The following is a 13,374-nucleotide window of genomic DNA, read 5'->3' on the forward strand; positions in this document are numbered from 1 at the left end:
TTTTGTTTGTTTGTATCATGTACCATAGAAATTCTTTCTTAGCTACACTTCTCTCCACCCACCTTTGTTTCAAGCTTTGTCAACTGTATCTTTTGTTTCAAAGCCATAGTTAAACAGAGCATAATATTCCTAAAGAATTCAAATAATGATTTAAATATATCTAAATTTTTTTTGTAAATGTATTCATTTTAATTGGAGGCTAATTGCTTTAAAATATTGTAGTGGTTTTGCCATACATTGACATGAATCTGCCACGGCTGTACATGTGTTCCCCATCCTGAACCCCTCTCCCACCTCTTTCCCCATCCCATCCCTCTGGGTCATCCCAGTGCACCAGCCCTGAGCACCCTGTCCCATGTATCAAACCTGGACTGGTGATCCATTTCACATATGATAATATACATGTTTCAATGCCATTCTCCCAAATCATCCCACCCTCACCCTCTCCCACAGAATCCAAAGACTATTCTATACATCTGTGTCTCTTTTGCTGTCTTGCATATAGGATTATTGTGATCCACACAGTCAAAGGCTTTGACATAGTCAATAAAGCAGAAATAGATGTTTTTCTGGAACTCTCTTGCTTTTTCCATGATCCAGCAGATGTTGGCAATTTGATCTCTGGTTTCTCTGCCTATCTAAAACCAGCTTGTCCATTCATCTGCTGATGGACATCTAGGTTGTTTCCATGTCCTGGCTATTATAAACAGTGCTGCGATGAACATTGTGGTACATATACACAATGGAGTATTACTCAGCCGTTAAAAAGAATATATTTGAATCAGTTCTGATGAGATGGATGAAACTGGAGCCGATTATACAGAGTGAAGTAAGCCAGAAAGAAAAACACCAATACAGTATACTAACACATATATATGGAATTTAGAAAGATGGCAATGATGACCCTGTATGCAAGACAGCAAAAAAGACACAGATGTGTAGAGTAGACTTTTGGACTCAGAGGGAGAGGGAGAAGGTGGGATGATTTGGGAGAATGGCATTGAAACATGTATACTATCATGTAAGAATCGAATTGCTAGTCTATGTCCGATGCAGGATACAGCATGCTTGGGGCTGGTGCACGGGGATGACCCAGAGGGATGTTGTGGGGAGGGAGGTGGGAGGGGGGTTCATGTTTGGGAACGCATGTACACTCATGGTGGATTCATGTCAATGTATGGCAAAACCAATACAGTATTGTAAAGTAAAATAAAGTAAAAATAAAAATAAAAAAAATAAAACCAGCTTGAACATCTGGAAGTTCACGGTTCACGTATTGCTGAAGCCTAGTTTGGAGAATTTTGAGCATTACTTACTAGCATGTGAGATGAGTGCAATTGTGTGGTAGTTTGAGCATTTTTTGGCATTGCCTTTCTTTGGGATTGAAATGAAAACTGACCTTTTCCAGTCCTGTGGCCACTGCCGAGTTTTCCAAATTTGCTGGCATATTGAGTGCAGCACTTTCACAGCATCATCTTTCAGGATTTGAGACAGCTCCACTGGAATTCCATCACCTCCACTAGCTTTGTTCGTAGTGATGCTTTGTAAGGCCCACTTGACTTCACATTCCAGGATGTCTGGCTCTAGGTGAGTGATCACACCATTGTGATTATCTGGGTCATGAAGATCTTTTTTGTACAGTTGTTCTGTGTATTCTTGCCACCTCTTCTTGATATCTCCTGCTTCTGTTAGGTCCATACCATTTCTGTCCTTTATCGAGCCCATCTTTGCATGAAATGTTCCCTTGGTATCTCTAATTTTCTTGAAGAGATCTCTAGTCTTTCCCATTCTGTTCTTTTCTTCTATTTCTTTGCAATGATGGCGAGAATAGGTGCCTCTTGAGAAACTGATATGCAGATGAGGAAGCACCAATTAGAACTGGACATGGAACAACAGACTGGTTCCAAATAGGAAAAGGAGTACGTCAAGGCTGTATATTGTCACCCTGCTTATTTAACTTATATGTAGAGTACATCATAAGAAACGCTGAGCTGGAAGAAGCACAAGCTGGAATCAAGATTGCTGGGAGAAATATCAATAACCTCAGCTATGCAGATGACACCACCCTTATGGCAGAAAGTGAAGAGGAGCTAAAAAGCTTCTTGATGAAAGTGAGAGTGGAGAGTGAAAAAGTTGGCTTAAAGCTCAACATTCAGAAAACGAAGATCATGGCATTTGGTCCCATCACTTCATGGCAAATAGATGGGGAAACAGTGGAAACTGTGTCAGACTTTATTTTGGGGGGTCCAAAACCACTGCAGATGGTGATTGCAGCCATGAAATTAAAAGACGCTTACTCCTTGGAAGAAAAGTTATGACCAACCTAGATAGTATATTCAAAAGCAGAGACATTACTTTGCCAACAAAGGTCCGTCTAGTCAAGGCTCTGGTTTTTCCAGTGGTCATGTATGGATGTGAGAGTTGGACTGTGAAGAAAGCTGAGCGCCAAAGAATTGATGGTTTTGAACTGTGGTGTTGGAGAAGACTCTTGAGAGTCCCTTGGACTGCAAGGAGATCCAACCAGTCCATTGTGAAGGAGATCAGCCCTGGGATTTCTTTGGGAGGAATGATGCTAAAGCTGAAACTCCAGTACTCTGGCCACCTCATGCGAAGAGTTGACTCATTGGAAAAGACTCTGATGCTGGGAGGGATTGGAGGCAGGAGGAGAAGCGGACAACAGAGGATGAGATGGCTGGATGGCATCACTGATTCGAGTGAACTCCAGGAGTTGATGATGGACAGGGAGGCCTGGCATGCTGTGATTCATGGGGTTGCAAAGAGTCGGACATGACTGAGTGACTGAACTGACTGACTGACTGACTGATATAGGGTTATTGTTACTATCTTTCTAAGTGAAGTGAAGTGAAGTCGCTCAGTCGTGTCTGACTCTTTGCGACCCCATGGACTGTAGCCTACCAGGCTCCTCCCTCCATGGGATTCTCCTGGAAAAAATAATGGAGTGGGTTGCCATTTCCTTCTCCAGGGGATCTTCCTGACCCAGGGATCAAACCCAGGTCTCCTGCATTTCAGGCAGACACTTTAACTTCTGAGCCACCAGGGAAGCCCATACTATCTTTCTAAATCCCATATATATGCCTTAGTATACTGAATTGGTGTTTTTCTCTCTGGCTTACTTCACTCTGTATAATAGGCTCCAGTTTCATCCACCTCATTAAAACTGATTCAAATGTATTCTTTTTAATGGCTGAGTAATTCTCCATTGTGTATATGTACCACAGCTTTCTTATCCATTCATCTGCTGATGGACATCTAGGTTGCTTCCATGTCCTGGCTTTTATAAACAGTGCCGCAATGAACATTGGGGTACACATGTCTCTTTCTATTCTGGTTTCCTTGGTGTGTATGCCCAGCAGTGGGATTGCTGGGTTGTATGGCAGTTCTATTTCCGTTTTTTAAGGAATTTTCACACTGTTCTCCATAGTGGCTGTACTAGTTTGCATTCCCACCAGCAGTGTAAGAGGGTTCCCTTTTCTCCACACCCTCTCCAGCATTTATTGTTTGTAGACTTTTGTATAGCACCCATTCTGACTGGCATGAAATGGTATCTCATTGTAGTTTTGATTTGCATTTCTCTGATAATGAGTGATGTTGAACATCTTTTCATGTGTTTGTTAGCCATCTGTATGTCTTCTTTGGAGAAATGTCTGTTTAGTTCTTTGGCCCATTTTTTGATGGGGTCGTTTATTTTTCTGGAATTGAGCTGCAGGAGTTGCTTGTATATTTTTGAGATTAGTTGTTTGTCAGTTGCTTCATTTGCTATTATTTTCTCCCATTCCAAAGGCTGTCTTCACCTTGCTTATAGTTTCCTTCGTTGTGCAAAAGCTTTTAAGTTTAATTAAGTCCCATTTGTTTATTTTTGCTTTTATTTCCATTACTCTGGGAGGTGGGTCATAGAGGATCCTGCTGTGATTTATGTTGGAGAGTGTTTTGCCTATGTTTTCCTTTAGGAGTTTTATAGTTTCTGGTCTTACATTTAGATCTTTAATCCACTTTGAACTTATTTCTGTGTATGGTGTTAGAAAGTGTTCTAGTTTCATTCTTTTACAAGTGGTTGACCAGTTTTCCCAGCACCACTTGTTCAAGAGATTGTCTTTTCTCCATTGTATATTCTTGCCTCCTTTGTCAAAGATAAGGTGTCCATAGGTGCGTGGATTTATCTCTGGGCTTTCTATTTTGTCCCATTGATTTATATTTCGGTTTTTGTGCCAGTACCATACTGTCTTGATGACTGTAGCTTTGTAGTATAGCCTGAAGTCAAGCAGGTTGATTCCTCCAGTTCCATTCTTCTTTCTCAAGATTGCTTTGGCCATATGGAGGTTTTTTTGCATTTCCATATAAATTGTGAAATTATTTGTTCTAGTTCTGTGAAAAATACCACTGGTAGCTTGATAGGGATTGCATTGAATCTATAGATTGCTTTGGGTAGCATACTCATTTTCACTATAGTGATTCTTTCAATCCATGAACATGGTGTATTTCTCCCTCTGTTTGTGTCCTTTTTTATTTCTTTCATCAGTGTTTTATAATTTTCTATATACAGGTCTTTTGTTTCTTAAGGTAGATATAGTCCTAAGTATTTTATTCTTTTTGTTGCAGTGGTGAATGGAATTGTTTCCTTAATTTCTCTTTCTGTTTTCTCATTGTTAGTGTATAGGAATGCAAAGGATTTCTGTGTGTTAATTTTATATCTTGCAACTTTACTATATTCATTGATTAGCTCTAGTAATTTTCTGGTGGAGTCTTTAGGGTTTTCTATGTAGAGGATCATGTCATTTGCAAACAGTGAGTTTTACTTCTTCTTTTCCAATCTGGATTCCTTTTATTTCTTTTTCTTCTCTGATTGCTGTGGACAAAATTTCCAGAACTATGTTGAATAGTAGTGGTGAGAGTAGGCACCCTTGCCTTGTTCCTGACTTTAGGGGAAATGCTTTCAACTTTTCACCATTGAGGATAATGTTTGCTGAGGGTTTGTCATATGTAGCTGTTATTGTGTTGAGGTATGTTCCTTCTATTCCTGCTTTCTGTAGGTTTTTTTTTAATCATAAATGAATGTTGAATTTTGCCAAAGGCTTTCTCTGCATCTATTGAGATAATCATATGGTTTTTATCTTTCAATTTGTTAATATGGTGTATTATATTGATTGATTTGTGGATATTGAAGAAAGTATCCTTGCATCCCTGGGATAAAGCCCACTTGGTCATGATGTATAATCTTTTTGATATGTTGCTAGATTCTGTTTGCTAGAATTCTGTTAAGGATTTTTGCATCTATGTTCATCAGTGATATTGGCCTGGAGTTTTCTTTTTTTGTAGCATCTTTGTCAGGTTTGGTATTAGGGTGATGGTGGCCTCATAGAATGAGTTTGGAAGTTTACCTTCCTCTTCAATTTTCTGGAAGAGTTTGAGTAGGATAGGTGTTAGCTCTTCTCTAAATTTTTCTAGAGTTCTGCTGTGAAGCCATCTGGTCCTGGGCTTTTGTTTGCTGGAAGTTTTTGATTACAGTTTCAATTTCTGTGCTTCTGATGGGTCTGTTAATATTTTCTATTTCTTCCTGGTTCAGTTTTAGAAAGTTGTACTTTTTTAGGAATTTGTCCATTTCTTCCAAGTTGTCCATTTTATTGGCATATAGTTGCTGATAGTAGTCTCTTATGATCCTTTGTATTTCTGTGTTGTCTGTTGTGATTTCTCCATTTTCATTTCTAATTTTGTTGATTTGATTCTTCTTCCCTTGTTTCTTGATAAGCCTGGCTAATGGTTTGTCAATTTTATTTATCTTCTCAAAGAACCAGCTTTTGGCTATTTGATTTTTGCTATGGTCTCTTTTGTTTCTTTTGCATTTATTTCTGCCCTAATTTTTGAGGTTTCTTTCCTTCTACTAACCCTGGGGTTCTCCATTTCTTCCTTTTCTAGTTGCTTTAGGTGTAGAGTTAGGTTATTTATTAAACTTTTTTCTTGTTTCTTGAGGTAAGTCTGTATTGCTATGAACCTTCCCCTTAGCACTGCTTTTATAGTGCCCCATAGGTTTTGGGTTGTTGTGTTTTCATTTTCATTCATTTCTATGCATGTTTTGATTTTTTTTCAATTTCTTTTGTGATTTGTTGGTTATTCAGCAGTGTGTTCTTCAGCCTCCATATGTTAGAATTTTTATTTGTTTTTCTCCCATAATTGACATCTAATCTTACTGCATTGTGGTCAGAAAAGATTCTTGGAATGATTTCAATTTTTTTGAATTTACCAAGGCTAGATTTACAGCCCAGGATGTGATCTATCCTGGAGAAGGTTCCATGTGCACTTGAGAAAAAGGTGAAAACTATTGTTTTGTGGTGAAATGTCCTATAGATATCAATTAGGTCTAACTGGTCTATTCTATCATCTAAAGTTTGCATTTCCTTGTTAATTTTCTGTTTAGTTCATCTATCCATAGGTGTGAGTGGGGTATTAAAGTCTCCCACTATTTTTGTTATTGTTAATTTCCCCTTTCTTACTTGTTAGCATCTGCCTTACATATTGTGGTACTCCTTTGTTGGGTGCATATATATTTATAATTGTTATATCTTCTTCTTGATCCTTTGATCATTATGTAGTATCCTTCTTTGTCTCTTTTCATAGCCTTTATTTCAAAGTCTATTTTATCTTATATGAGTATTGCTAGTCCTGTTTTCTTTTGGTCTCTATTTGCATGGAATATCTTTTTCCAGCCCTTCACTTTCAGTCTGTATGTGTCCCTTGTTTTGAGGTGGGTGTCTTGCAGACAACACATATAGGGGTCTTGTTTTTTGTATCCATTCAGCCAGTCTATGTCTTTTGGTAGGGGCATTCAACCCACTTACATTTAAGGTAATTATTGATAAGTATGATCCCATTGCCCTTTACTTTGTTGTTTTGGGTTTGAGTTTATATTCCCTTTCTGTTTCCTATCTAGAGAAGGTCCTTTAGCATTTGTTGGAGAGCTGGTTTGGTGGTATTGAATTCTCTCAACTTTTGCTTGTCTGTAAAGCTTTTGATTTCTCCTTCATATCTGAATGAGATCCTTGCTGAGTACAGTAATCTGGGCTGTAGGTTTTTCTCTTTCATCACTTCAATTATGTCCTGCCATTCTCTTCTGGCCTGAAGAGTTTCTATTGAAAGATCAGCTGTTATCCTTATGGGAATCCCTTTGTGTGTTATTTGTTGTTTTTCCCTTGCTGCTTTTAATATTAGTTCTTTGTGTTTGATCTTTGTTAATTTGATTAATATGTGTCTCGGGTGTTTCGCCTTGGGTTTATCCTGTTTGGGACTCTCTGGGTCTTGGAATTGGGTGGCTCTTTCCTTCCCCATTTTAGGAACTTTTCAACTATTATCTCCTCAAGTATTTTCTCATGGTCTTTCTTTTTTGTCTTCTTATTTTGGGCCTCCTATGATTCTATTCTTGGGGTGTTTAACATTGTCCCAGAGGTCTCTGAGGTTGTCCTCATTTCTTTTAATTCTTTTTTCTTTTTTCCTCTGTTTCATTTATTTCTACCATTCTATCTTCTACCTCACTATCCTGTCTTCTGCCTCCATTATTCTACTGTTGGTTCCCTCCAGAGAGTTTTTTTATCTTGTTTATTGCATTATTCATTATATATTGACTCTTTTTAATTTCTTCTAGGTCCTTGTTAAACATTTCTTGCATCTTCTCAATCCTTGTCTCCAGGCTATTTATCTGTAACTCCATTTTGTTTTCAACATTTTGGATCATTTGCATTATCATTATTCTGAATTCTTTTTCAGGTAGATTCCCTATCTCTTCCTCTTTGGTTTGGTGGGCATTTATCCTATTCCTTTACCTGCTGAGTATTTCTCTGCTTTTTCATCTTGTTTAGATTGCTGTTTGGGGTGGCCTTTCCGTATTTTGGCAGTTTGTGGTTCCTCTTTATTGTGGAGGTTCCTCGCTGTGGGTGGGGTTGGACGGGTGGCTTGTCAAGGTTTCCTGGTTAGGGAAGCTTGTGTCAGTGTTCTGGTGGGTGGAGCTGGATTTCTTCTCTCTGGAATGCAATCAAGTGTCCAGTAGTGAGTTTTGAGATATCAATGGGTTTGGTGTGACTGGGCGGCCTGTATATTGCAGCTCAGGGCTATGTTCCTGTGTTGCTGGAGAATTTGCGTGGTGTGTCTTGCTCTGGAACTTGTTGGCTCTTGCGTGGTGCTTAGTTTCAGTGTAGGTATGGAGGCTTTGGCATCCGGTCCCATCACTTCATGGGAAATAGATTGGGAAACAGCGGAAACAGTGGCAGACTTTATTTTTTTAGGCTCCAAAATCACTGCAGATGGTGATTGCAGCCATGAAATTAAAAGACGCTTACTCCTTGGAAGAAAAGTTCTGACCAACTTAGATAGTACATTCAAAAGCAGAGACATTACTCTGCCAACTAAGGTCCGTTTATTCAAGGCTATGGTTTTTCCTGTGGTCATGTATGGATGTGAGAGTTGGACTGTGAAGAAGGCTGAGTGCCGAAGAATTGATGGTTTTGAACTGTGGTGTTGGAGAAGACTCTTGAGAGTCCCTTGGACTGCAAGGAGATCCAACCAGTCCATTCTGAAGGAGATCAGCCCTAGGATTTCTTTGGAAGGACTGATGCTAAAGCTGAAACTCCAGTACTTTGGCCACCTCATGTGAAGAGTTGACTCATTGGAAAAGACTGATGCTGGGAGGGATTTGGGGCAGGAGGAGAAGGGGATGACAGAGGATGAGATGGCTGGATGGCATCACAGACTCGATGGATGTGAGTCTGAGTGAACTCTGGGAGTTGGTGATGGACAGGGAGGCCTGGCATGCTGCGATTCATGGGGTCACAAAGAGTCAGACACGACTGAGCGACTGAACTGAACTGATGGAGGCTTTTGGATGAGCTCTTATCGATTAATGTTCCCTGGAGTCAGAAGTTCTTTGGTGTTCTCAGGTTTTGAACTTAAGCCTCCTGCCTCTGGATTTCAGAATTATTCTTACAGTAACCTCAAGACTTCTCTATCTATACAGCACAAAATATCTAGGTTAATGATAAAAAGTTTCTCCACAGTGAGGAACACCCAGAGAAGTTCACAGAGTTACATGGAGAAGAGACGAGGGAGGAGGGAGATTGAGGTGATCAGGAGGAGACGAGGGGGAATCAAAAGGGGAGAGAGCAAGCTAGCTAGTAATCAATTCTCTGTGTGCTCTCCACAGTCTGGACCCCTCAGAGATGGTCACAGAGTTACACAGAGAAGAGAGGAGGGAGGAAGGAGACAGAGGCGACCAGGAGGAGAAAAGGGGGAATCAAAAAGAAAGAAACAGTTTCAGCCAGTAATCAGTTCCCTAAGTGTTCTCCACAGCCTGGAATACACAAAGAGATTCACAGAGTTGGGTAGAGAAGAGAAAGGAGAGAGAGGAGATAGAGGTGACCTGGTGGAGAAGAAAGAGGGTCAAAATGGGGAGAGTAATCAAGCCAGTAATCACACTTCCAAGTAAAAATGGGTACTGAAGATTGGGTTCTTAAAGGTACAAAATTGATAACAAATACCAAAAAGCAAAGATTAAAAATCTAGAGCAGAGGTTAGACTCTCAAAAATACAATATTAAAAAAAGTCACAAAAATTATAAAATATATATATAAAGTGTGCTTTAAAAATAGGGTCTTTTTTTTTTTGCAAGGTAATAGTAGACTATAAAAATGAAAATTAAGGAGTAATAGAGGACTTAAAATGAAAAAAAGTTTTTAATTTAAAAAATGATAATAGTGAAAATATATCTAGGAATTTCTCTGGAGCTGTTGCAGACAGTGTGGGGTCACCTCAGTTTCAGATCTGGCTTATACTTCTCAATTTCTACAGGCCCCTTCCAACGTAGTCAGTGCTAACTACAGGTTTTAGTCTGTTGCACCTGTCACTTCCAAAGTGGTTCCCTCTATTTATTTTAGCTTCTTCTGTTTGCTGGTCTTCTCAGTGTTTAACTTCTGCCCTGACACAAGGGGGTGAAGGTGGTCACTTATTTAGGCTCACTTGTTCAGTTGTGCTGTGAGGAGGAAGGAACAGTGCAAACAAATATCACTGGTGTGTGTGGGGAGTGCTCACAGTGTTTCAGCCTCACTGGGTTTTCCCCGCTCACTGCGTGTGTATTTTCATGGTCTACACTTCTCAGGCTCTAGATTGCTCTTCCGGGAACTGTCTGAGGCGGGCCCTGGATTGTGTGCACTTTCCAGGTCTAAGCTGCTCAGGTTCAGGTTCTTGAGTACTCCCCAAAGGCGCAGACTCGGTTGGGCCTGTGTTTTGTGCCCTTCCCAGGTCTGAGCAGCTCAGGTGACCAGGTGCTTGGTAAGCACAGTCACTCCCAGGTGGGCAGTGCGTCTTATCGCCTCCCACATCCCAGCCGTTCATTTTTCTTTCTGGGTGTACAACAGGCATGCCTTCTCAGGTGTGCTGTGTGTCTCTTCTGGGGAGCTGATCTCTGGCTGCGACCCTCCTGGCAGATGTCAACTGTCCAGAATCCCAAGAAGTCTTGGTTAGCAATGGAGCCTGTTTGCAGTTTGGTAGAGGATGTCTCTCTGGGGCCATGACTGCCCCTTTCCAGCTCTGGCTCCACCGTCCCCACCGCACCCACCCCACCCCACCCCCCCGCAAACGCTCGCTTGTCTCCGGTGGGAGATGGGCTGGTCCACAGCCTGCTAGCTCTCCTCTGATGTTTGCTCAGTCATTTGTTCTGTGAGTGGGCCTGGCAGTGCCTCAAGTTAGGGCTTTTCACAGGATAGTTCTTTCTCTCTCTCTCTCTCTGGTTATACCACAGTTTGGGCTGCTGTCTCAGGTTAGTTCCCTCAGATTGCCCTCAGGGCATTTGGCCCAGTCCTTACCCTAAGCAATGTTCAGCCCCTGCTTGCTGGTGGCAGCTGCGGGTGCTGGGAGTTTCCGTTAAGCATGCAATCTATGGGTTTTAATTATTTATTTATTTATTTTTCCTCCTGGTTATGTTGCCCTCTGAGATTCCAAGATTCCCCACAGACCTGCAGGTGAGAGTGTTTCCTAATGTTTGGAAACTTCTCTTTTAAGACTCCCTTTCTGGCACAGATCTCCATCCCTACCTCTTTTGTCTCTCTTTTTATCTTTTATATTTTGTCCTACCTACTTTTGAGACAATGGACTGCCTTTCTGGGTGCCTGATGTCCTCTGCCAGCATTCAGAAGTTGTTTTGTGAAATTTGCTCAATGTCCAAATGTTCTTTCGATGAATTTGTGGTGGAGAAAGTGGTCTCCCTGTCCTATTCCTCTGCAATCTTCTCTAAATATTAAAATAACATAATTTTCTAAGATTTTAAATAATTGCTTTCAAGTTCCACCTGATAATCTTTTAAAACTAAAATCTTTAAACTCTTTAAATTTGGTGTAAGTACTGATATATTGAGATTTTAATCTACCATCTAATTATTTACTATCTGACCAGTTTTATGTCTCTTTTTCTCTCTTCCTGAATTTTTTTAGATTATTTGTTTTTATTTCATTTCCCCCCTCTTTGTTAATTATACATTCCTATACCCTTCTATACCCTTTAAATGCTTGACTTGGAGATTGTAACATATATCCTTGAAATCTCTATCAAGCTTTACACTGGCCATCATTTATTCTTCTTTTGTGGCTGCATTTCCACAGCTTCAATGTCAACAGGGCTCTTGTCACCACATTCAAGAATTAATATGCTTTGATTCAAGTTTCCAGAAATTCAAAAAAGGAGTTTCCTGCCCTCATTGTATAACCTTAAATATTTTTAACAGAAGGAGAAGGGCTCTTTGCTTATCTGCCAGCTAGAGTTCACACGAGAAATCTACTATTAAGTGTTTACTCTTCAGAGAGTAGTACTTCAAAGCCTAGGCTTTATAATGAGTGAAATATTTTCTTTCTTCAAAATACACATGGAGAAGGCAAGTCATTTATTACAGATTATTTTGGGAAAAAAAAAACTATAGCACCTCTGCATATCATTTGCAGAAAGCACAAGCTAATAACTTTACCAAAATCTTATTTGACTGGACAGCTTGCAGTATAACTTAATGCTATATTCAGAGTTGGTGACAGTATTGAGTAAGTCACATTAGCTAGCCTACTTATTCTATTTTATTAAGATATCTTTAACATAATCTATATTTTTGGTTTTTATAAATGCAAGAAAATGATGAAAAGGGTAAAGAATCTACATAATTTGTCACATCCACCCAAGAAACAAAAGCATCACTAGCCTTCGGTGATGTTGAATCATAAATTTTGAATGAGTGAAGGAGACATCATATTTTTGGAAATCTAACAGTTTTGTATATAACCAACTGTAAAAGTATTGAAATGAGTAGTCTAGTAAGCAGTCCGGACAAGCTAAATATAACCTCATTTAGGCCTAGGAAATCTCATCAATCTCTGAATTAAAAAGAGACTCAGGGCTTCCCAGGTAGCTCAGTGGTAAAGAGTCCACCTGCCAATTCAGGAGATGTGGGTTCAACCCCTGGGTCAGGAATATCCCCTGGAGAAGGAAATGGTAACCCACTCTAGTATTCTAGGCTAGAATACTAGTCTAGAATTGAGTACAAAACTCAATGCTGTAGATTAGAACAAGGAGCTGTTTTCCTAGTGACTCTGGTGGTCATGCTAAAAGACTGCAGGATCTATCCTATGGTCTTAGAATGCTTTTACATGTGATATATTGCTTGTTATACAACTTTAAGCATTGTTCTGGCCTCAGAACAGAGTATTTCTCTGTTACCTTGACCATCTATTGTTATTGCTGCTGCTGCTGCTAAGTTGCTTCAGTAGTGTCCAACTCTGTGCAACCCCATTGACGGCAGCCCACCAGGCTCCCCCATCCCTGGGATTCTGCAGGCAAGAACACTGGAATGGGTTGCCATTTCCTTCTCCAATGCATGAAAGTGAAAAGTGAAAGTGAAGTTGCTCAGTCGTGTATGACTCTTAGCGACCCCATGGTTCCTCGGATTTTCCAGGCAAGAGTACTGGAGTGGGGTGCAATTGCCTTCTCCATTAAACAGGGATTGAACCCAGATCTCCCGCACTGCAGGCAGACTCTTTACCAGCTGAGCCACAAGGGAAGCCCAAGAATCCTGGAGTGGGTAGCCTATCCCTCCTCCAGGGGATTTTCCTGACTCGGGAATTGAACCAGGGTCTGCCTGCATTGCAGGCAGATTATCAATTGTTATTGATAAGAAGCCAAATGTCAATCTGATGATTGTGATAGTAAATATTACTTCTCATTGGTAACATAGACTCTTCTACTATTTGACTTTTGAAACTTTCTAGTGCTATTTTCTTGATAGTTGTCTTTTTAAAAATCCTTTAATGTGATGAGCATTTATTTGGTAGGTTCATTCAATCC

This window comes from Capra hircus, chromosome 1, assembly GCF_001704415.2.
Source record: "Capra hircus breed San Clemente chromosome 1, ASM170441v1, whole genome shotgun sequence".
Classification (NCBI taxonomy): domain Eukaryota; kingdom Metazoa; phylum Chordata; class Mammalia; order Artiodactyla; family Bovidae; genus Capra; species Capra hircus.